Source organism: Thermobia domestica, chromosome 14 (assembly GCF_964235325.1).
Source record: "Thermobia domestica chromosome 14, izTheDome1.hap1.1, whole genome shotgun sequence".
NCBI classification, from domain to species: Eukaryota; Metazoa; Arthropoda; class Insecta; order Zygentoma; family Lepismatidae; genus Thermobia; species Thermobia domestica.
The window spans coordinates 39,684,780-39,710,757 of NC_137467.1; the positions used below are offsets into that span (position 1 = coordinate 39,684,780).

The 25,978-nt window shown below is 35.8% G+C and overlaps 1 protein-coding gene and 1 non-coding gene across 5 annotated transcripts in view; one reads left to right on the forward strand and one right to left on the reverse strand.

Moving 5' to 3' along the window:
- Window positions 1-25,978, reverse strand: part of LOC145669646 (uncharacterized) — a 995,784-nt gene that overhangs the window by 348,730 nt on the left and 621,076 nt on the right. The gene's annotated exons all lie outside the window — the stretch shown is intronic.
- On the forward strand, window positions 11,931-12,002 carry TRNAR-CCG (transfer RNA arginine (anticodon CCG)). The gene has a single exon. It is a non-coding gene; the product is annotated as a tRNA-Arg (tRNA).

Consider the following 25,978-nt stretch of genomic DNA (forward strand, 5'->3'; position numbering starts at 1 on the left):
AAGATAAATAAATATTGTATATATAAATAAATCCGGTTTCGTTACATACAGAAGTGCTTAAATATTTTTTTTTTTTACATACATATATTATTGATACACACACGCATTCACACGTGTGTCAATAATGGTACAGGTAAAAAAAAAGAGCAATGAACTGGTAATAAACAAAGAAAGCATGTGTGTCTTAAAGTGGTTCGAACAATTAAACAATTAATAATTTACACAAAAACATAGTAATAATAATAATAATAATAATGTTTATGATTAGATGACAAATACAACTAATAGGTTTGTATTTTATAAATTGGTGGGAAACATATACAGCAGATAGATGAAAGCCAGGATGACAAGTGTGGATTTTCCCCCAAATATTTTCAGTGAAATCAAGAATGATCGACGTATATTTCTGTGAAATTAAGCACGATCAATGTAGATTTTCAGCAAAGTATTGCCTGTGAAATCAAAAATGATCGATGTATATTCTGTGAAAATAAGGACGATCAACGCAAATTTTCAATAAAATATTTTCTGTGAAATTAAGCACGATCAATGTAGATTTTCAGCAAAATATTGTCTGTGAAATCAAGAATAATCAATGTATATTCTGTGAAATTAAGGGCAATCAACGCAGGTTTTCAATCAAATATTTTCTGTGAAATCAAGGATAATCGACGTATATTCTGTGCAATTAAGGACGATCAACGTAGATTTTTAACCAAGTATTCTCTGTGAAATCAAGAATAATCGTCGAAGATTCTGTGAAATTAAGAACGATCAACGTAGATTTTCAACCAAATATTTTCTGTAAAATCAAGAATGACCGATATAGATTGTGTAAAATTAAGGACGATCAACATAGATTTTCAACTGAATATTGTCTGTGAAATCAAGAATGATCGACGTAGATTCTCTATCAAATATTTTCTGTGAAATGAAGAATGATCAACGTATATTTTCTACCATGTATTTTCTGTCAATTCAAGGATGACTGATGTATATATTCCTATCGAGTACAGTTTGTTTTGTGAAATTAGAAAGATCTTTTTGGATGTTTTCTGCACTAACACTGAATGAGAAGATAATGCTAATCGTTTTGAATATCACTCAGAAGCTTTTTTTTTTTTTTTTTTTTAATCTATGACAACAAAAGGCTCAAGATGAGAATAGTGATTGAAGTTTCTTTGGATTATTGATACATTTCTAATAGTACACTGAATCTTTAACATTTGAATTTGCATATAGGAAGGAAAGATGCAGAATTGAAAGTCACAGGAGCTATTTTAGTGCACATCCATGAGCCGTCCCTGGAGAATAAGGTTGTTTTTTTTTCTTTCATCTTGAGCATGCTAGAAACGACGATAGTGTAGCTTTAGGAGCTAAAGTGACGGTCTATAGTAACTTCAACCCTCCTCCCGTTTCCCTTTAGGAAAAGCTCACTCAGCTCCCACCTCCTAGTCACCTAGCCACCCACTTTACAACACAGATCTATCCTCTCCTGTCGTACTCTGTTACCAAAAGCTAATATATATATATATATATATATATATATATATATATATATATATATATATATATATATATATATATATATATATATATATATATATATATATATATATATATACCCAAAACTCTGTTCCCTTAAACTCCCTTGTCTCTTTTGGAGAAGGTTTGGATGATTAATGGCTCAAAGCATTAGCCGCTATTGACAAACACCGCTTCATTGTTGCTAGTGTAACCGAAAGGAACTGTTAAAAGGCTCACAAGAACGAAAGAAAAAGGGGAATGAAAAAACGACGAAAGAAAGATAGAATGAGAGAGAAAGGAGGAACGAAACTATAAGAAAATTGAAGAACAGAAGAAAGAGAGAAGAAAATAGGATGGAAGTAGTAACACCAATATATATATATATATATAATGTAGGCATTGGTGCCGAAAGCAATATGAGAGAATGGATGAATGAAAGGGGTTAACCCAGGAATTGTAAGAAAGCCAGAAGAGGAAATTTCTAGAATTTTTTGTGGACACAAGAGAAGAAGAAGAAATTTTAATTTTCTAGTGTAACTTCTACTTAAGTGATTCCTATAAGTGTTTCTTCTGCTTACTTGTTCTTCCGACTTTAAGACATATTCGAAGCCACTCATTACGTACCAAACAGGTAAAGAGTTCTTACTGGAACTGTTAATAAATGCTGTTACAACAAGGCTAAAAGTAGTGCGTTCCGTTTCTTCTTAATTGTTCCCTCCTACTTCGTTCACAGTTATTCATTTCGTACCAAACAAATAAACTTATTATTTGGAACTTTTAATAGTTTTTTTTTTATTCGTTAGAATCCTAAAAGTATTGGATTTGATACTACTAAAAGATGCAAGTATCTGAACAACACAATAGTTTTCTGCTTATTTGTTCTTCCTACTTCAAGACACCCTGCTCAAAGTTATTCATTTCATATCATTAACACATTGTAACCAGGATAAAAGCAGTGTGATATATGCTAGTACAAAATCTTAAATGATTCTCGTACATGGTTTTTGTTTTTGCTCTTTCTACTTCCAAACTCCCTGTTTAAAGTTATTCATTTCATACCAAACAAACAAACTTATTATTTGGAACTTTTAATAGGTTTTTTTTTTATTCGTTACAATCCTAAAAGTAGTGGATTAGATACTACTAAAAGATGCAAGTATCTAAACAATACAATAGTTTTCTGTTTATTTGTTCTTCCTACTTCAAGACACCGTGCTCAAAGTTATTCATTTCATATCATTAAGAGGCCTCATCCCGGCAAAATTAAAATACCGCTAATTTTACAGTAATTATGTGATATCTTCAAATAGATAAAATATAATTGAAATGTGGAACAAGAGCGCCCTAGACAATATTATTTTGCGTGAGGTACCGTTACCACAACTCACTTAGTGGTTTTACGTTTTCAGCCGTTTAGAAACGCGAAAATAAATGCCGATTTTCAAAATGGCTCGAAATCGAAAGTAGATAAGTGAGTCGTGATAACGGTATCTCATGTAAAATGATATTGTCTAGGGCGCTCTTGTTCCACATTTCGATTATCTTTTATCTATTTGAAGATATCACATAATTATTGTAAAATTAGCGGCATTTTAATTTCGCCGGGATGAAGACTCTTAACACAATGTAATCAGGCTAAAAGCAGTGTGGTATATGCTAGTACAAAATCTTAAATGATTCTCGTACATGGTTTTTGTTTTTGCTCTTTCTACTTCCAAACTCCCTGTTTAAAGTTATTCATTTCATACCAAACAAACAAACTTATTATTTGGAACTTTTAATAGGCTATTTTTATTCGTTACAATCCTAAAAGTAGCGTGTTGTATGCTACTAAAAGATGCAAGTAAACAACATATCTCTTTCTGCTTACTTTCTCATCCTACTTGAAAACACTCTGCTAAAAGTTCTTCATTTCGTTCTAACAAATAAAAAATATACGAGTATATTAATATTGGTAAATTTTGATATATTTCTATTGTATGTAACTACCGTAAAAATAGTGTGTTATATGTCACTAAAAGATAATTCTCATAAATAAACATTTTAAAACTTATTTTTGCTTACTTGTTCTCCCTACTTCAGGACATCTTGTTCAGAGGTATTCAATTTGTAACAAACACATAATGGGTTATTAGCAATTAAAACTACTAATCAATATTGATATTTATGTGACTATTCCGAAATGAATATGTTATTTATAACTGAAAGATGAAAGTGATTCTCACAAATGATTTTTCTGCTTAATTGACCTTCCTGCTCCTTCTTTTCAGCACCGAAGCTATACGAAGTTAGTCCTACTGATTAAAGTGAAATGCGAACCACTACTCAGATTTTTAAATCCAAGGTAAGCACTTTACTTCGATCGAACCCAAGACTGTGTGCAAAGAAGCTTACGCGGTAGTCACTTGAGCACAAGAAAAGACACCTGAAATATTCTGAGATAGTCTGTACCGAGAACACCTATGTTCGTATCAAAGAATCTGTAAAACTTGTGAGCCACAGGCTTTTGCAGTCAATAAATGAGGCTGAGATAGTGCGAACCCAACGAAATTAATAAACCTTGGTAGACAGTAAAATTGATCACACATTACAACTTCGAATTTCGTCCGATAAATGTGAACCACGCTGCAATATGTCTGCTGCCATCTAACGGCGCAATGTGTAACTTGTACTAACTTTGGTTCAATAGTAGAAAATGGGATATGGCTAATTATGGTTAAAGTCACCGTTACCCGTGAAGATGTTAATGTATTGGCTATATTAAGGAATTCAGCCGAAATAATTGCACTGCCTATTACTAGGGATGGCCACAAAGTTCTGGTTCCGCGAGGAACCGGTTCTTGGAGATTCGGTTTTCAGAAATGCTTCCAGACCTAGATCAGGATACCTAGTTCCAAAATCAGATCTTAGGAATCAGTTCCAGACCTGGATCCGAAAGGCCCCAAAGACCCGTAAAGGAGACACAAAGTTCACCTTCAAAACACTGCGAAGAGGACCACGCGCTTGTGCCCTCCCCGCTCAGACCCCTTGTGTCCCCCAGAAAAAAATTTTTGGTCCACTAGTGGATGTTTAGCTAAATGAGTTTGCCTGTTTAGCCAATGGGTTTGCCAGTTACCCAGTTTGTTTAGCCAAATGAAACAAGTAGAATAGCCGCCACCTGAGCGCCTGCCTGTCGCTTCCATTTCATCTAGTACACTGTTCACAGCCTGCCAGCAGCTCGGATTTAGAGTAGGGATGGCCACAAAGTTCCGGTTTTTAGAACCGGTTCCGGAACTGGTTCCAAACCTGGATCCGAAAACCCGGTTCCAGAACCAGATCTTAGGAACCGGTTTTAGACCTGGATCCGATAACCCGGTTCCAGGCCTGGAGCCGGAAAACTGGTTCCGGAACCTGATCTTCTAGAACCAAATTCGTTCAGAGCCGAAAACCGGTTCCACCAGGAGCCGGTTCTGGCCATCCCTACTCATCACGAGAAGAGAATTTAAAAAATTGGTTCATCTTCAAGAGTTATCGAATGGAGTATTGGAAGTTCCACATGCGTAACTCTAATAAAAGCGAGTATAAGCTAGCTAGAGTGAGCTTAGCCTCATTGACATTAGTGAGCTCGAGCTCCATTGAGGATAGTGAGCCTAAGCTAGAGTAAAAGCGAGTATAAGCTGTTCATCATTGATATTAGTGAGTTCGAGCTTCGTTGAGGATAGTGAGCCTAAGCTAGAGTAAAAGCGATTATGGAGCTAGCTAGCGTGAGCTGAGCCTCATTGACATTTGTAAGCTCCAGTTCCATTGAGGATAGTAAGCCTAAGCTAGAGTAAAAGCAAGTATGAGCTCGCTAGCGTGAGCTCAGCCTTATTTACATTAGTGAGCTCGAGCTCCGTTGAAGATAGTAGCCTAAGCTCGAGTGAGCTTACAATGTATCAGATAACGCACATTTCTGATTGTGTGTTCTGTACGAACCTAAATACAGTATACTGAGACAGTATTAACATCCAGAGATCAAGCATAATGTTTGAAAGTTTAGCGAACAAACATAGCATAAAACGCCAAAACTGAAGAAACGAAGTTATGATGAACCGAATATAAAGCTACAGAACGCAACAACACTTGTTTTAAACATAACATATAAAGTTTTTTTAAAAAAAAAAAAAAAAGAAAAAACTCGTAACAACGTGTTTTCTTAAGATTGACAGATAATAGAAACGAACAGGAAATGAGGTATAAGTTTCCCTCTCTAGTGAAGCAAGGAAAAAGGATTAAAAATAAAAGAAAGAAAAAAGAACTTAGAGTTACGAAAAATACAACATTGAAAGATTCCTGGAAAGGAAAGAATAAGACATAGAGGGAGATGAGGGATTGCTAAGACATTTAGGATAGACATGAATGAATGTATTGTAAATATGAGAAATAAAAGAATGATGGTCGAGTGATGTAGAGAGATTTTGAGAAAGGGAAACAGACGGGAGGCTGGATTGCACAAATTTGAGTTACAAAATTATGCAAGATTCGTATTACCATCTATTTTAATACTAAGCACAGAACACACAAATACGTCGAGAAGGAAGCTTCGAATCATCAATATGTTTTACATTTCATAATTTCCTATCGTAGAGGGCTGGGGTGGCTCAGTGGTAGTGTTCACCTCTGGTGCATGGGATCCTTGGTTCGATCCCAGCTCGCGCCACGTGAGCTTTGTGGTGGACAAATACTGTGTGCGTGAGTTTTCTCGGGATTTTCCCGTTTCGTCACACTTTTTCATTCCACCATTTCATTCATTTCTCACCATCACTATCTCCTTTAGCCTAACCCGCATAATCATGGGACGTAAAGCTTAAAGATTTCATTTCATTTCATAAAACAGCGTTACAAATAAATTTTGAGCCTATCATTATAATTACATTTATTTAGCGTCAATAACAAGAAATCAGTATCGTAGCGTTATTTACTGCTTAGGGTTTCTCTTATATTTTATTTATCAAATGATTAGTAATATCAAGATTGTTTCATTCAAGTATTGTGAAAACACGAAATCAAATAATGCGTATTTTGTTTCTGTTTGAACATAGCAGTAATTTGTACTTTAGGGAAAGTGGTGTTTTCACGGATTCATGTGGAGAACTCTCATTCAAGATCGAGTTCAAAAATTTCGATTGACGTAAATCAAAATTCGAAATCTCGATTTAATAATAGGCATTCGAGAATATTTTGTAATACTTGGAGATTATTGACAGTGATTCGATCCAATATTGATCCTGTGGCCCCGCGTAGCGTAGTAGCTAACATTCTCGCCTTCAGTGCGGGTGGTCCCGGGTTCGATTCCCGGTGGAGGAGCACTCAGTCGAAAAAGTGTAAAAAAAGCTTTTCCAGGCCAGCCATCATGAATGGGGTTTTCTTCATTCACACTAGACAAATGCCAGGGTAGTACCTAGTATATAGGTCCCAGGCCGCTTCCTTCCTTTTCTTTCCCCGGATAGTGTGCTCTTCAAGAGACTTCATCCCTCAAAATGTGACAGGCTAGCATGGTCATAGATGTCGAAAGTGCAGAAATCTAAGTCCCAATATTGATCCTACCGATACATTTACCTCAACCTCAAACAGTATTAACGCCGATCTAAGTACTAATACAAGATGTCCTCAAAAGTTTGTATTACGAGATCATTAGGCCTATCTTGGGAAATACTTTGGATATCATCATGAAAGTATTTCGTCGTAAATCAACAATTAGATTTAAATCAACATATCTTTTGTTATAGTTCACGAATATATTGTAAGAAAATCCTGGCAACGGACTTCTGTGTACAACACACAAAGACTACGGTTATCTTGATTTTTAAATGTATTTATTCTGGTCACATAAGTATTATTAAAACTTCATATATCCACACAACAGCAATGAACAGAAAATGTGGTTTGAAAGTACTCTATATTATTAAGCACTAGCAAAATACCTGTTCTTCGCACGGGGAAAAAACTTTTCATTTTGGACATAAAGAGCTGAATTTGGATTTAAACGGCATCATAAATGTCACTGTTCATCTCAGCGACCTATGGATTCCACACTAATATTGGTCACTTTCGATCATTTCTTATATATATTATATATATATTTCTTATTCTTTGGATCATTTCTCCCCTCCCCTAAGTTGTACTGTCAAAGTGAAATGATAAAAATCTTCCCAGGTCCGAATCTCATCTTTGTTGAAAATTTGATCGAGATCTGTCGGGTGGTTCAAGAGTAATTAAGTCACAAACAGAGTCACTTTCATTTTTATACATATTATACTGTATAGATTCTTAAATCTTCTCCATAAAGGGATTTTCTGCTTGGATAATATAGTTAGACAAAGGGAGAATGATGAGAAATGAAAGTTCTTAACAAGCCTAAAATAGTGAACAAGATCTGTATATGGCATGAAAGAAAAAGTGTTAGGCGAAACGGGAATTTAAAAAAGACATTGAACTTAATCACGAAAACCGGAAACTTTTGCAACACCTGCGAAACTCCGAAGTATTTGAGAATTATCCTGAGTCTAAGGTTAGTTGTAGTTAGAGAACTTGACCATCCTTTTACAGTTGTTTTACATAGAGTCATAAATACTCGGAACACTCGGGAAACTCTCAGAGTATTTGGAAACTCTCCTGAATCTACATTAGGTTGAGGAGGGAAAAGAAATAAAACATCTTTAACGTTAAATTAAGGTAAATGATTGATAATTGAAAACTTTTTCACTACTTGGGAAACTCTCAATGTATTCCGAAACTATCTTGAGTCTATTGTTAGATCTAGAAAGACCTAATCAATCTTACCATTATATGGACTGAATAGTAGCAACATGCAAAAGTAAAGAGAATTTAAAAAGTTCTCAATTGCTTGAGTATCATCATGAGACTACTATTAGTTCTAAAGCAACATTAATGTTGATCCTGGCTGAGGGACTATATGAGTTATGAGCCATTAAAATAATTTTTCAATTACCTCTATTAGAATATAAGAAATGCAAATGGAAACCACTTTGTCCTGGTCTGTATTGTTCCGTCACATCTTCCGTAGCTATGAAGACATGAGTACAACGAAGAAAGAACTGTTTTTTTCATCCTTTATAAGAAAAAAACAAGAATGGAAGATTTGTCATTCTTTATTAGAGTTTTAATGTCATATTTGCATTTTAATCTAACTTTAACATGACACACAGCATTGTACCTTTGGTAAATATTTTTGTTTCTTAAATGATTTGTCACTGGTGCAGCAACAGGTTGTGATTTTTTTTTTTTAAAGTAGGGCCAAGGAAGGATCACAGAAAGAATGGAACAACACGTCATGAAGAGAAAGAAAGAATGAAAAATAATAATGACATTTCAAAGGAACATTGAACACAAGGCAGACAATAAAAGAGGCATTTAATTTTCTTTGGAGCAATTGTTCCTAAAGACAGTTTGGACGGAAGTTGACATTACAATGGAACATATGGAGATCTTTTGTTATCTTCATCACTAACTCACACACATAGACATGAGTTAGAGGCGAAGGGGAGGTTTTAAGAGAAAGCATGTGTGAAAAAAGATTTGATCTTTTGCCAACAGCCAAACCCATTGTTCTTCACAAGTCTTTGTTTCCGCTCAAACACAAACATACATTCACATAGTCAGTCTTCGAGTGAATGACAGCACAGAGTTGTAGGTCTTCAACAAGAGAGAGAGTGGGGGGACTACAGGAGAACCATTTCATTCTTCTACTTGGATACTCCTTCCAGCATCCCACTTCAACCTCCTCCTTGGATCAGATTACCAAGACAACACTCATCCATTTACCAATGTCTTGCAAAGAATGCAGAAACGTCTTTCAACAAATCTTCACATGTAAATGTTCTTCTTCCTCTGGACGTATCTGCACAAACATTACAGTTACCACCCCTTTCTTTTTTGTATATTTCAACTAGTATAGTACCTCGTAACCACACTTCTTGATGGGTCCTCACTACGTCGTAAACTTTTACCACCAAACTCAACGGAAATCTAAACTTAGAATATTTTTCCTTTTGTTTTTTCGCCCCTCACGTCTCGGTTTCTTCTATTGTTCTCCGACGCATCAATGACAATACCAATGCCACAACGCATTATCTTGTTCCTGAAGTAAAACGACATTCTTCTCTCCTCTTTTTCTCTTTTTCTTTCTTGTCTTGCTTTCTTCACCAGTTGAAGAGAAGAATAGACCGCTTAGAGGCTGCAACCAATCAAAGTCAATCTGAGAACTAGACATTTTACCTCCCTCTCCCAGCATTCCCCATCTCATTGTCTTCTCACAAATACACACACAAGACAAGTACATATATACAAACGTACATATTTACACATTACGTCGTTTGGAAGGCTAATATCCATTTGGTATTAAATAAAAACCAGCGCAAGATTTATTTCTACATGTTTCAAGGTGTTGAAAATCCTAATCCGGCGTGAGTGGCATGAAACAACGTGATGTTTTAAATGGTCTTTCTTGTTCGACAAACCTTTTGTTTTCAAATGTTTTGAATTCCACGCATAACAACTTAATTCCCTCTTGTCTTACGGCCTCTTAAAACTCTTTTGTTGTTAGAAGAAGGGGAAAAAACGAAGAGATTCTTTTGCCAGTAGCAGCTTAGTGTGGTTTCAAAACAATTCATTCCATTCAATTGTGTTTGTCTTCAAGAATGTTTCTTGTAATCTGCCGTTAAGGACAAGAATCATGACTCATTCAAATGTTCATTGTTATCACAAACAAGTCTACAACAATGAAATATAGCATGTTAACATAACGACAACAATAAAAGATCAGTTAAAACAAAATCGATCAAATATTCAATGTGAAATCAAGGATGATCGACGTAGATTTTCTACCAAATACCTTCTGTGAAATCAAGGCTGAACGATTTATATTTTCTGTAAAATCAGTGCTAGCTGACTTAGATTTTCTATCAAACAGTTTCTGTAAAACAAAGGATTATCGACTTAAATTTACTACCACATATTTTCTGTGAAATCAAGCATGACAAACGTAGATTTTAATCAAGTATGACTGACGTCATACTTGAAATCAGTCTGGGAAATCAAGGATGACTGACGTAGATTATCTATTAAAAATTTTCTGTGAAATCAAGGATGATCGACGTAGCTTTTATACATAAGTATATTCTGTGAAATCAAGGATGATCAGCTTAGAATTTCTGCCACATACAGTATTTCCCGTAAATTCAACGATACCCAACTTAGATTTTCTACCATTTATTTATTTATTTATTTATTGTGAAATAAAGGATAGTCGACTTAGATTTACTATCACGTATTTTCTGTGAAATCAAACATGACTGATGTAGATTTTCTACTGGGTGTTTTCTGTGAAATCAAGAATGACTGTGTATATTTTTACCTGGCATATTCTATTAGATCAAGCATGACTGACGTAGATTTTCTACCAAGTTTTTTTCTGTGTAATCAAGGATATCCGACTTTGAATTTCTAAGTCTCACATTTCTTTCCTGTTTTTTCAACTGATTTTCTTCTTAAATACGCACAAGACAAGTATACATATACTCGTATTTACATATTATGTCGTCTGAATGGCCTACATATGGTATTTAAAAAGCAGGGCAAGGATCATTTCTACATGTTTCAAAATGTTGAGAATTCTAATCCGATGTGGATAACTTAAAACACTTGTTCGACAAACCTTTTGTTTTCAAGTGTTTTCGCAAAACAACTAATTTCATTTGCATTCCAAGCATAACAACTTAATTTCTTCTTATCTTATGGAAACTTAGAACTTTTTATTTGTTTAGACGAAAGGAGAAAGGGCAAAGAGATTCTTTTTCCAGTAGCAACAGCTTAGTGTGATTTCAAAACAATTCATTTCATTCACTTGTGTTTGTTTTCAAGAATGTTTCTTGTTATCTGTCGTTCAGGACACGAAGCATAACATAATTAATTCATCATCATTTTTTTTTTCAATACGAGTAATGCTATAGAGTTGATATGATTCCAACTGGTGACAGATCTGATTGGGTCTGTATCGAAATTTGAGAAGCAAGACCCAGACCCGGATGATCCGCACAAATACGTGACAAGTCAGAGAGGCGAGACCAAGACCCGGATGATCCGGAGAAGTACCATGACAAAGTCTGAGAAACGAAACAAGAGATCTGTATGATCCGAATTACCATGCCGAAGTCTCTGATAAGCGAAACCCAAATTCAGATGATCCGGACAAGTACCGTGACAAATTCTGAGAACTGAGATCCAGACCTAGGTAGACAAGTACTATGACCGAAGTGACGACCTAGGAGACCCGTGCCATCACTGGACTGCATATACAGTATAGAACAAGCAGACAATATCGTTCATAATGATCTCTTAGAATTAACACTGGTTGCATTACGGGGGGCGCGGTGGCTCAGTGGTAGAGCGTTCACCTCCGGTGCGTGGGGTCCCTGGTTCGATCCCAGCTCGCGTCGTGTGGACTTTGTGGTGGACAAACACCGTGCTCGTGGGTTTTCTCGGCGTTCTCCCGTTTCCTCCCACTTTCTTCATTCCATCATCTCACTCATTTCTCATTATCACCGTCTCCTTTAGCCTAACCGGCATAATCGTGGGACGTAAAACTTAAAGATTTTGGTTGCATTACGAAGTATTTGGAAAGGACTTTTAGACACAGGACACTTTACACATTACCGACTCTCTTTGAACACCCCTGGATGACATATTCATCACCTTTTAGATACTGTTTTTTTCAGTATGTTCCAAATGTATTTGTAGAATGTGACAACTTTGTTTTCGAAGTGTTTGCCGAGAGAAAGTGTTTTAAATATGTGATACTAGACACTGTTTTTAAGAATTAACGCTTTTTGGATACGCGAAGCACACTCTTTAAACACTGTTTGATCAATTTTCGCCCTCAAAAACTGTTCTAAAAGTGTTTGAAATGATGTTTTATTTTTTACAGTGTATGAACGATTTTTTTTTTTACTAGAGTTGGAATACTACACGAGAATACTGACATTCTACCTCCATTTACTATCTGAAACGATTCAATCCACATTCTACATAATATGGAATAAACAAATTAAAAAGTACGTAAGAACATCTAGAACGGACACAAAATACCATAAGTGTAATAGAGGTAACATTGAGTGCTGGAATATACTGTATACAAAGTAATTAAGATAAAACGTCCATTGCTTATAAATCATAAACGACTGAAGGTAAAGAGATGTATCAAAACGTGATATAGGGAAATGTCATAGGACGCACTGAATGGACAGTACTGTATTTTCGTACTGCACCCCCTTTCATGGGCTGCTCGAAATTTAAAATGGAAAGATATGGTATTTATATATCACTGAAAATGTCACAAAAATATAATTTTGTAAGATTTTTTTGTTTTCAATTACTTGTCCAATCACATAACACTTCTCATTTAAAATTTTTGTGACTCCCAGTGTGCTATGATAGGAGACCCTGTGAGACAAACAGCATTCCATTCAATAACTCCTATGGTATTTTCCTTTCTCACATCTTTTTATCTTCAGCCGTTTGTGATTTATAAATATTGGACATTTCATCTGAATATGAACATTTAAATGTTTCTCATTTCGTAAACGGTATCCCATACGAAAAAGATTTCGTACGAAAGTTGCATTTTTCTATTATCTTTCCAATGATATGTCAAATGACATACCTCTCCTTTTACATTTGTCGGGTGACGCTCAGTGCCAAATACACGGGGCACTGTGGGAAAATATTGCCACCCTATGACATTTTCTATCTCATTTTTTGTTTTATATTTTTATCTTCATCCTTTTATGATTTATAAGGATTGCACGCTTTATCTGATTATACAATAACCCGTATTTAAATAGTAGACATTTTGGTGCTCCAGTCACTCAGCACCCACGCAAAATCCCACAAAAAAATTGTTTGTTTATTGATGATTATCATTAGTATATCAAATGATATTACCTTCTCATTTAAAATTTTCGAGTGCGCCCCCAGTATCCCATGTATGGGAGAAACAGTACCATCTATTCAATGTGCCTTAGGACATTTATCTATCTCACTTTTTGTTTCATTTTTTTCTTTATCCGTTGATGATTTATAAATACTGTCCACTTCATCTGAAACAACCTAAATATATATTATAATATCCCGCATACGGCTCTGTTTGCTAACAACTAACAAGTGCTCATATTTATCAACATTAACCATGTGCGTACTACAGTGGCAGACGACAGGAACACAAGGCCACTGCTAGTCATGTGACGACAAACGACCACCAGTAGGGATGCGCACGAGACGAGATTTAAGGCTGTCTCGTCTCGAAAATGTGCTGTAAAAGTGATGTCTGGACTCGAAAAATGTATTCTTCTCTATTGGAAGAGCTGTGTCTCGACTCGAATTTTATCAGGAAAATTATGTCTCGACTCGTCTCGTGCGCATCCCTAACCACCAGCGCCACCACCACACTGGAGAAGCTATAAAACCAGCAAAACCACAGAAAATACCACCAGTCTACGGCTGGTCATCTCTACTCCATTAGCTTGCCTGGAGCTTTGAAAGGAACCTAACCCAAAAGCCTTTAGTTTGCTCGGAACTGTAGGCCTACTTTCCTGCCCACTTAGTTTGCTCGGAAATCTCTTAACCACCCAGCTTGCCTGGAGCTTTGTGGCTTTTAAATCTCCCTCTGCTTCCGTGGAGCATTGAGGATCCTAGCTCCACTCCACCTAGCCTGCTTGGAGATCTTTTCCTAGGCTGCTCGGGTCTTGGGATACCTCTCTTTACCCAGTGTTATATATATTAGAGTGATTTTTTATTAAACCATTTATAATAAACAGATTTTTATAATAAAATTCTGTAATGGGCGAAACCTTTCCGTGTATAATTTAGCTCTTCCTATGCTCTACCTATACCTGCATAAGAACTTTACAATATATATGAGTTATTAGGGAGAATGAGTTGTGATCGGAGCAAGGAAGCTTTTTTGGTATATGCCATTACATTGCATTGTTTGTGTATGTTGAACTTTCTTTTTCAGTTTTCTCGAAAATTAAATTTTAAAAATGCTGCTTACCACTACCTTCCCTCGACCTTCTTACATATATATATATATTATTTTATCTGCCATAATGGCCCCAACCAGAAATACAACTAATTATTCTGCAAGCATTTGCCATCAGAACATATGTAAGCAACAACAAAAAAGGAAGACTCGGCAACAGTGGCAGTAAGCTTTCAATTTAAAGATGAAAATTAATAAATAACACCAGAAATCAAGCCACCAAAGAAGTCATGGTATGCCCGGCTTGTCTACATAGCCAAAGTAGACAGCCGCCTAGAGCAGTAAGTTTCAAGGGCGGCACGGTGGGTGATTCTTCTTCTCCTCCTCCTCCTCCTTCTTATTCTTCTTATTCTTCTTATTATTATTATTTACTTATTTTTGCTTTGTAATATTTGTAACATTAATAGGGTGAACAATTATAACAAAAAGCTATAAAAACATTAAAGCCAGCTACCATATATGAGAGCAAGCTTCACCGCGTATTTGATCTAAATTGAAAAGTCATTAACTTATGTTCAGGTCAGAAGGCTATTCTTTGTTTAGGTAAAGTTTTTTTTTTAATCTAAACACCAAAAGTATAATATCATAAACCATGGGGGCGTCGAAATACTTTTTGCTTAGGGTGTCAAAATACGTAGAGCCAGCCCTCAAGTCCTGAGTTCTCCTTGTGCATAAGTAACATTTCTTGCCTAGAAGAAACGTCAGACAAGACACGTAAAAACGAGTAGAGAATAAGAATGACAAGGTATATTTAATCTAAGTAAAACAAGAAAGTAATAAATGTGATATATATTTTGTTTGACGTTTGTAAGTATAAGAATAGATAGTAACCGTTGATATAGTATAATATCAGAATGCCCGTTTTTCGTACTGAAGTAATACGTTTCATTTCGGACATAAAGATTACCAAAACTGTCACCAATCAACTTAAGGACCCCAAAAACCATGAATTCAACACTATCGGTCATTTTCAGTTATTTTTAGATGTCAACATCGCCTTTAGGAGTAGGACTAAATGAATGGGATCTACTTAGAGGAGGAGAAGGGGAAAGTATATAAAAATACGTAAAAATGCAAGTGACTACGTTTGTGACTTAAAAAAAGTCTTGAACCACCCAATCGATATCAATCAAAGTTTGAACGTAGATGAGATTCGGGCCTGGGATAATCTTTATCATTTCACTTTGATGGTGTAACTTAGGGGATGGGGATATATATATATATATATATATATATATATATATATATATATATATATATATATATATATATATATATATAAATGATCGAAAATGACCGATATTCGTGTCGAATCCAGTTTTTGGGGTCGCTGAGACGAACAGTGACATTTCCGATGCCGTTTAAATCCAAATTCAGCCCCATTTTAGTATTCTCTCCATGAGAAAAACGGGCATTCTGCTAGTCCAAATATGAAAAAATGACAGAACACCGTTCTCCTTAAGAGTCTTCATCCCCGCGAAATTAAAATACCGCTAATTTTACAGTAATTATGTGATATCTTCAAATAGATTAAAGATAATTGAAATAGGGAACAAGAGCGCCCTAGACAATATTATTTTGCGTGAGGAACCGTTATCACAAGTCACCTAGTGGCTTTATGTTTTCAGCTGTTTAGAAACGCGAAAATAAATCCCGATTTTCAAAATGGCTCGAAATCGAAAGCAGATAAGTGAGTCGTGATAACGGTATCTCATGTAAAATAATATTGTCAAGGGCGCTCTTATTCCATATTTCGATTATCTTTTATCTATTTGAAGATATCACATAATTACTGTAAAATTAGCGGTATTTTAATTTCGCCGGGATGAAGACTCTTTAAAAAAAAGAATGTAAGTGAATAAATCACATTTGTTGACCAGAAAGAATGAGTAACTAAACATAAATTAAACCAGAATACTACGTATTTTAAATTCAATAATTATTTTGCTAACAAGAAGGTAGCGATTTAGACAGTTCTTCTTCTTTGTATATACACAATACATTACAATAAAATATTACGTGAAATCGCTATCCTCTTCTATGTCAATACAATAATACAATAAATACAATAAAATCGTCAATCAAATTTGTTTATCAAACTAACACAGGATACAAACTCTAATAAAATAAGACAAAAGAAACAAAACGAATGAATAGTGGTTAAAAGTTTTCGTTTTCTCTATCATGCTGACAGTGGCAGATCCCTTCATGGGATCTAAATTCGTCTGTTCTTTCTCGTTCTCCACACCAAAAATAACAAAGGAGAAGAATCTCTATAGTAATCCGAGGTGAGTATTCTGGGGACTTGACTTGAGCATATGTGAGTATGTTTGTGTGTGTGTGTGTGTGTGTGAGGTGCAGTTGTCTTTTACGCTGCCAAACCAACTACGTCAGAATGTAACTTTTCTTTCTTTTGTTTTTACGTTACTTAATTTCTTTTCTTTTTTCGTATTCTTCTGTTCATTTGTCTTTTCCTCTTCTTTGAGAGTTTATTCTTATAGTTTCTTGAACCATTCGCATCCTTAGTAATAATAATAGCTCTCTTTCTTTCCCTTCTTCTCTTCTCTTCTATCATCCTCTCTTTCTTTTCTCCCTTCATTATTCTTCCGATTGTCTTTTTTATTTTTCTTCTTTATTATTCTGCTTCTCTTGGTCCTTTGCCCAAAAAGTTTATAAGAGAATTGGTATATACGAAGACAGATAGGCTTGTCCCTTTCTGAAAATCCCCTGTGTGGTATATTGCTGCCAAAAGTAGCATACATATATGATTCAATATAATACTGATGGGTGGTAAAAGAAATAATAGATGAATGCCAAACAGTGAAGAATTTTTACTGAGCCAAAGACGGGGGATGGTTGTCGTTGAAACCTCATCTGCTTTGCATGTCAACAGCTGGTTGACAGTTTTCTAATTTGTTGTTTAAAGACACATCTTATCGCGTTTTTTTCTTCTTTCTTACATTATTGTTTCTTGCTTTTCAACTCTCTTTTGTGTCTTAATTACCAAACAACTCATCATCTTTTCGTCTTTTGTTTCAAGCAACTGAAGGATGTCATGCGTACAAAAAGCTTAAGTTAAAAATAAAAGATCTTTCACGTATGAGAACAACAAGGTTAAACGATCTTTAAGTGATGACTTCTGAAAAAAAAAAAAAAAGAACAATATGAATCGTCGTTTAAGTGGCGCTTTCTTAACACGTTATTCAAGTTATATTTAACCACCTCATTTTAGTTTGCTACATTATTCGAACTAAATACAAAATCTTAGATCAGACTTATGATTCACTTGATTATGGTTTACTGAAACCGAATGCATGAAGATGAGACTTGTAATTCAATTTATTGTGGCTTACCAGAGCCGAATTCATGAAGTAAAGATCAGACATGTGATTCATTTGATTATGTCTTATAAAAGCCGAATTCATAAAGTACAGATCAGACTTGTGATTCTCTTGATTATGAATTACCGGAGCCGAAGTCATGAAATACAGATCAGACTTGTGTTTCGCTTAATTATGGTTTATCAATACCGAATTCACAAAGATCAGACTTGTGATTCACTTGATTGTGGCTTACCAAAGCCGAATTCATGAAGTACAGATCAGACTTGTGTTTCGCATGATTATGTTTTATCAAAAGCCAGATTCATGATGTAAAAATCAGATTGGTGTTTCGTTTGATTAAAGCTTACCAATACCGAATTCATAAAGTAAAGATCAGACTTGTGATTCTCTTGATTATGGCTTATCAGAACTGAATTCATGATGTAAAGACCAGACTTTGTGTTTTTCTTCATTATGGATTACCAAACTCGAATACTTGAAATAGATCTAAAGAAAAGACTTGGGATTTACTTGATTGTAGTTCATCAAAGTTCAATTCAAGAAGTAGAGATCAAGTTTTTGATTCGTTTGATTATGGCTCACTAAAGGCTAGTTTGTGAAGTAAGTTTTAAATCAATTTTTGAGGTTAATTTAATATCGACTTACTTTGGTTTGAAATTTCGCAGTTTCGTGACATTGCTTGATTTTGAATTATTTAAGTGTAGCTTGTCGTTCACTTAATTTTGACTTATCAATTAAGTCAATGTTTTACATTTAAATCAATTGGTAAGAGAGACGAGACACCCACCCACGAGACGAAACAAAACTCTTTCAATTGACACAGCTACACTTTCTGAGGCAGTACAGTCTCGAGTCTTGATTGGCTGGATTTTAGCTGTCCCCTTTCACCATCGAACCTGTACGAGATGCAATTCAAATCACCGTAACGCATTCAAATTTCAAGGTTTCCCCACTGGAAATCGAACCGAAACCGGAACCAAAGGTACGTACACTAGCCACTAGGCTAGCCTCAATTCCTATCTCGTAGTCAAATTTGGAGGGTAGAATTAGAGAAAATTCCCGCCTCCCACTGGGAATCGAATCCAGACCGCCAAGTTGGTTAAGTAGAGCCTTACAGACTGCACCACTGCGACTCTTGATAAAGGAAATAATTCTTTAAAATAAAATAGCTCAGTAACGAAACAGCGATTTTGTGATTGACTTCACATGTTTGCAACACTGGCTTTACACCTCCGCCTTCGCCTTATGGAGGTGAGGAGCGTATGCATATGTAGTGTGTGTGTTTGCATTTGCTGTTGAAATGAAGCCAGTCACTTAGGCAACAAAGTAGTTTCACGGTGAATTAGTAATGAAGTGTCTCGGATAAGTTGTTACCTGCATTTGTTTGTGTAACTATTAACAGACAATAGCTTTTAAGAAAAATATAGAGGTTGATATACTTTGTAAGCTCGTCAAGTGTACAGTAAATAGAATAACAATGACAATGCTAGTCTCTGAGCCGCTATATTCGACAAAAGAATGGATCCATATAACCAATTAGTTATACTAATGGTCTTAGTTGAAAGGAACACCATAGTCTAGAGGCTACAGCGTTGTACTCTCATCTGCGTGATCTCGGATTCGATTCGTGGCCGGTGCTTCTCAATTTTCGGCGTCTACCCAGCGTCATGAGGAAAATTGGGGAATCACGTAAATAAAGGGCGTTTAGGTCTAGAAAGCTCCTAATACGCTTGTTAGAGGACGACGCAGCTCGCTAGGGTGGACGTGGTACAGCCGGTCACTAACACATGGCGTTGGAGCGGCTCAGGCTCACAAAGGGCTGTTACGCAAAGTGGGTGATTGGTCTTAGTTTCTCACATTATTCTAAATACACATTATTAGATGTACCAGTAATTATACATTATTATGTCAAATTTACACAAGGACTACTAGAAATATGTGCTAACAAACTAACAGCGATTCCCTATATGCAATTCGCTATTGGGAATCGCTGTTTTGGTGACATCCAGTGGCGTATTTAGGGGGTAGCTATCGGGCTTAAGCCCCCGGAAATAAATAAATTTATATATAGCATATATAATATCTGTACCTACATAGTATATACCCAGTATATATATATACCCACTCAGAAGAATGTGCATAGCCCCCCCCCCCCCGAAACAAAAACCTAAATATGCCACTGGTGACATCTAACTATTTAGAAAACTTCACTCTTGCTACAAAAGTGCTTTTTAATTATTTTTTTTTTACGTAAATTACTAACGCCAGAACTGATTCTAATATCAAAGAAGTTTCTCGAAATAAAATTCTAGCCAACGTCACTAAAATGATGGATTGCGACATTGAAAACGGCCTGGTAAATCCAAAACGCTGTTTTCGAATGTAAAATCCATTTTTCGTTCTGCAGATACAATCGAGAAATTTATTATATAGAGAGATCGTCATATTGAAAATGGAGATTTAATTTATGGTGATGCTTCCGAACATAAAGTCCATTTTTCGATACCTCTTCGTATTTTAGATAGTTGGAACACTTCTCAAATAAGAGAGATCAGGGTATGAAAAAGGGCCTGGTAAATCTACGGTACTGCTCCCAAATAGGTAGTCAAGTTTTCGAAAGTCTTTCCATTCTTCAGATACAATCGAAGGCCTTTAAAATAGACAAATATGAAAACAGACTGGTATATTTAGGATGTTGTTTCCGTATACAATGCCCAATTATCGAAAGCCCTTTTCATTCTTTGAGATATGATTGAAGGCCTCCAAAATAGATTCACGTTAATGCACTTGACCAAAAAGAAAAAAAAGTCATAAAACTGAATTGATCGGGGAAATTAATGTTGCTTCCGACAATACAAGATGTGAAGCTGTCTCGTCTCGAAAATATATTTGAAAGTAATGTCTCGTCTCGGAAAATAGAAATTTATACTGGAAGAGCTCTATCGTGTCTCGAAATATCGTAACGAAAAATAAATTATGTCTGGTCTCGCAAACAATCCTAATTCTGAACCTGAAGACCGTACTGGAAGGTACCAATTCCAATTGTCCTAGTGATACAGGGTGTTACGAACAGTACAAACACTATGACAGGCAGACGAAATGAATATAAAAGTAGCATTTTCAGCATTCAGCAAACAAACAAACAAAAAAAAAAAAAAAAAAAAAAAACGCTCAGTGGATACCACTCATACGAGATCTGTGTAATAGTAAGCCTAGAGGATGGGAGGAGAAGCGAGGAAAAGTATAACATATATTTTGTGACTTTTAGAGTGTCTGTTGTGTTTTCTACCACAGACAGGTTCTAGCCCACTTACCTTAACGTAGCTACGTAGATAAAGCCAGTTAGGCAGGTGTAAGGTGGCCAGTTTCTTTCTCCTTTGGTTCAAAAGGACTTTATAACAACGAGCTGGAGTAGAGGAACTGGTTGAGAATTAAAGGTAAGGTATACCAAATATGCAAAAACTGTGTAATTATGAATTTATTACCTAGGTATAGTTGTTTGTACACGTCATACTCCGACTTAAAGCACTTTGGCTTCCTACGAGTGTCAAGGAGTCAGAATTTTCATAGGATGATGATGTCAGTTTCTTATGGATTGTTTCTTTAATAATACTAAAGTCACTTCCAAGTTGTTCAGTTTCGGGCGAAAGCACAGCAGTTTCTTTATTTTTTTTTAATGTTGACTGGCTAGGATTATGAAACTTCCTAAAAAAGAGTTGGCAACACTGATTAATGTATCTATTTTTCTCCTGTTTCAGAAGAGAACAAGTGGAAGAAAAGGGAGATAGTAACAAAAGAAAAGAAAAGAATCCATGATGTTGTTCGTTATATAAGTGTGCGTGTGTGTGTGTATGTGTGTGTGTGTATTTATAACGAAACTCGCTTCGGTGAAACTCCAAACACGCGTGACTCCTAATCGACGGAATGAGTGTTGTGGCTGAGCCTACGACCGGTGAAATTGTTTCTACGGGGTTTTGTTTCCGCCACAGGAAACGCATCTAAATGGCAGAGAGAGAGAGAGAGAGCAGAAGAAGACGAACTTGTTGTTCTCCTGACGGATTTCTCCAAATGATTGGTTCTGAAGGTAAAGAGCGAGAACTTGGCACTTGCCAACAAGACGAAATGGTATTCAATGGAAACGTTTCTAAAAAAGAGATGACACTGGCGGAAGGAAGATCGTGATTATTAATGAGACACGCATGTAAATTGTTTTATATCATTCTGCGTTACTTTCGAGCGATGATAGAGCATTCGAGAAAAGAAACTCAATATTTGAATTGATTTACACGTTACGTAGTTCGTACGTACATGTGCAGAAAGTGATTTTTGGATTATGCAAATTTCAGACTATCCGTCCGTCTGTACGTTCACGTAAAGTCATCTAGAAGAAGTGTTTCAAAAGGGATGAGATGAGAGATAGTTTTCTCACCTCGTCTCGTAAAATTTAAAGAAGTCTCGTCTCATCTCAATTCTCGAGAAAGCTGTTCTCATCTCGTAAATTTTGTAAGAATCTCGTCTCGTCTCAATTTTCAAGAAAGCTTTTCTCGTCTCGTCAATTCTGTAGAAGTCGCGTCACGTCTCAATTGTCGAGAAAGCTTTTCTCGTCTCGTAAAATTTTCTAGAAGTCTAATCTCGTCTCAATTCCCGACAAAACTTTCTCTCGTCTCGTAAGTTTTGTAGAAATCTCGTCTCATCTCAATTCTCGTGAAAGTTTTTCTCGTTTCGTTAATTTTGTAGAAGTCTCGTCTTGTGGCAATTCTCTAGAAAGCTTTTCTCGCCTCGTTCTTACAAATTTATGTACAAAATTTATATGCTCTGTATTTTTTTATTAATTACATCTGTAAGTGGTCAGAATCATTCCGCGTCACAACGACTCCGCGAAAATTGTGATATTCATTTTGAACATAAATGGCTGAATTTGGATTTAAACGGCATCGGAAGCATCACCGTTCATCTTAGTTACCCCGAAAACTGTGGATTCGACACTAATATCAGTCATTTTCGATCACTGTCATACATATATATATATCTCCCCCTCTCCTATTCCAAATTGCGAGATTGAATTTGAATTAAAAGGGTATCGGAAGCGTCAGTGTTTATCGCAGTGACCCCGAAAACTACGGATTCGACATTAATATTTACACCTCTCCCCTAAGTTGCATCATAAAAGTGAATTGATAAACGCTCTTCATTGTATTTATACAATTGAGGAGTTTGATGCTATAAGGACTTAAGTCTGAAACATTCAGTTTGAGAAAAACGATATTGACAATTTAAGAGCCTGCCTTATATACTAGAAATAATACGAAATTTACCATTTTCTTTTGCTTGATTATTCATCAGTGAAAAGAGATAATGAAATGCAAGTTACCACAAGCATAGATAATGCTATTCTACAACAGAAAATATGAACCTGAAGAATATTCAGTGTTACAATCCATAGAAATTACAGTGTTGTCAGAAAAAAATTTCCTAAAATCCTAATTTAAGACAGCGAGTAGAGGAATGAACTCAACTGCATTTGATTAGGTGTCATGTTGTTTTGGTTTCTTGTGAACTACTTTTTAATTAAGATTATTATTTAGTTCTAATAACTGTGTGTTAAAACTATTTTGTTTATTACAAACTAAATACAACTATTATTTAAAAAAAAAGTAGTTCACAGGATCCCAAGACAACATGAGACGTAGTCAAATGCAGTTGAGTTCGTTCCTCTAGTCCCTGCCTTAACTTAGATTTTGGGATAAATGTTATTCTGGCAACACTGTAATTTCTATGGATGGCAACACTGAACATTCTTCAGGTTCATATTTTTTGTAGTAGAATAGCATTATCTATGATTGTGGTAAGTTGCATTTCATTATCTCCTTTCACTGATGAATAAACAAGCAAAACAAAAATGGTAAATTTTGTATTATTTTTAGTAAGGCAGGCTCTAAAGTAGTGTTTTTTTCTTACATAAAACAATGTAATATGTAGCATTTTATTCCGATATTGAATTAAAATGTTACCAGGAGGCTAAACAAGCATGGCAAAAGCCACAAATGCGTTTGATGCAAAAAGGGCGTAAACTCGCTTACGCACTTATTACATCAAACTCCTCAATTAATTTATCAATTTGAAGTTTTCATACTATAAATAATGTAACGTTAAAACACCGTTTCAGATCTAAGACCTGGGTGGACTAATGTTGCTTTCGAGACTATGAAATTTCTCGTGTCGCCTCGTCTTGAAATGTACTCTTATCTCCTGGGCAAGATCAGCTATAAGGCATTCCGGTCAACGTATTGAGATCACATTTTAAACTTGAGAGTCTTCATCCCAGCGAAATTAAAATACCGCTAATTTTACAGTAATTATGTGATATCTTCAAATAGATAAAAGATAATTGAAATATGGAACAAGAGCGCCCTAGACTATATTATTTTGCGTCAGGTACCGTTATCACAAGTCACTTAGTGGCTTTCCGTTTTCAGCTGTTTAGAAACGCGAAAATAAATGCCGATTTTCAAAATGGATCGAAATAGAAAGCAAATAAGTGAGTCGTGACGGTATCTCATGTAAAATGATATTGTCTAGGGCGCACTTGTTCCACATTTCGATTATCTTTTTATCTATTTGAAGATATCACATAATTACTGTAAAATTAACGGTATTTTAATTTCGGCGGGATGAAGACTCTTAATATTTTAAAAAAATCAAGTTCCCATAGGGAGGAGGGTCAAATTTTCTTCCTATATTCAATATAAAGTTGGCTTGTACATACAAAAAATGATTATTTCTCAAAAACAGAGGCACGGTGGCTGCGTGGTAGATCGCTTACTCCTGGTGCGTGGGGTATCTGGTTCGATCTCCGTTCAAGTAAGTTGGTTGTGAACAATGTCTTGTCCGTGGGTTTTCTTGAAGTACTCCCGTTTCCTCCCACTTTCTCATTCCACCAATTCTTGCATCATCATTCACTTGCCTTAATCATTCGTAGCTCTTAGCCTAAAGGGCGTGATTATGGAACGCTAAACTGAAAATTTTCATTTGATTTTCAATTCGAAAACGGACGTTCTAGACTCAAACCCTTGGCCGCAGACAGTGCTGATGTTTTTTTTTTTCTTGGAATTACTTCAGTTCCTAAAGACGAATGTTGGGAACATACCTTTAATTTATACTCTGGTCAGCTACCACTTCGTTTCTCATTGGTGTGACTTTTTAGACCTATTGTTTATCGCTAACTATTATTTCAAATTGATGAAGTTAGTTAAATAAAACAATAATGTGATCTTTTGGCTGGCTTGTTTGGGAGAAGCTAACTCGAGTTTGAAACCAGCTACGAACATGAGTATTTTGTTATCACTTTAGCATCCATTTTATCATACTGTTTTAATTTCCTATTTCCTATTTAAGGGGCCGCGGTGGCTCAGTGGTAGAGCGTTCACCTCTGGTGCTTGGGGTCCCGGGTTCGATCCGAGCCCCGCCAAGTAAACTTTGTGGTGGACAAACACCGTGTGCGTGGGTTTTCTCGGGGTTCTCCCGTTTCCTCCCACTTTCTTCATTTCACCATTTCATTCTTTACTCATCATCACCGTCTCCTTTAGCCTAACCGGCATAATCGTGGGACGTAAAACTCAAAGATTTCATTTCATTTCATAATTCCCTATTTGTCTCTTTCAATCTGCAATGCACAAAACATGGACCATAAAACTCCAAAAATGTAACCAAGCATACCTAGCTCTACTGCTCCCTACATTTCTGGCACACGTTCAACACGGCGACATGCGATCAGTACATCAGCACCCATCATGAAATTCATGCTTTTCTACACTGAAATTTGCTACCTCTTACTTCAAGTAGCACTCTAACTAGCTCATGACGCTAAGTCAACTTGGAAAAACTATTTATTACATTATTCCATTATTACATTCACTAAAAGAATATCCAGACTTTCCCTATTCCTTATGTTTCTCTGCATGACATATATGTTGTGCAGTATTGCCTATATTTGAGAAATTGAAGCTTGAATTGGAAACACATTACGACGTAA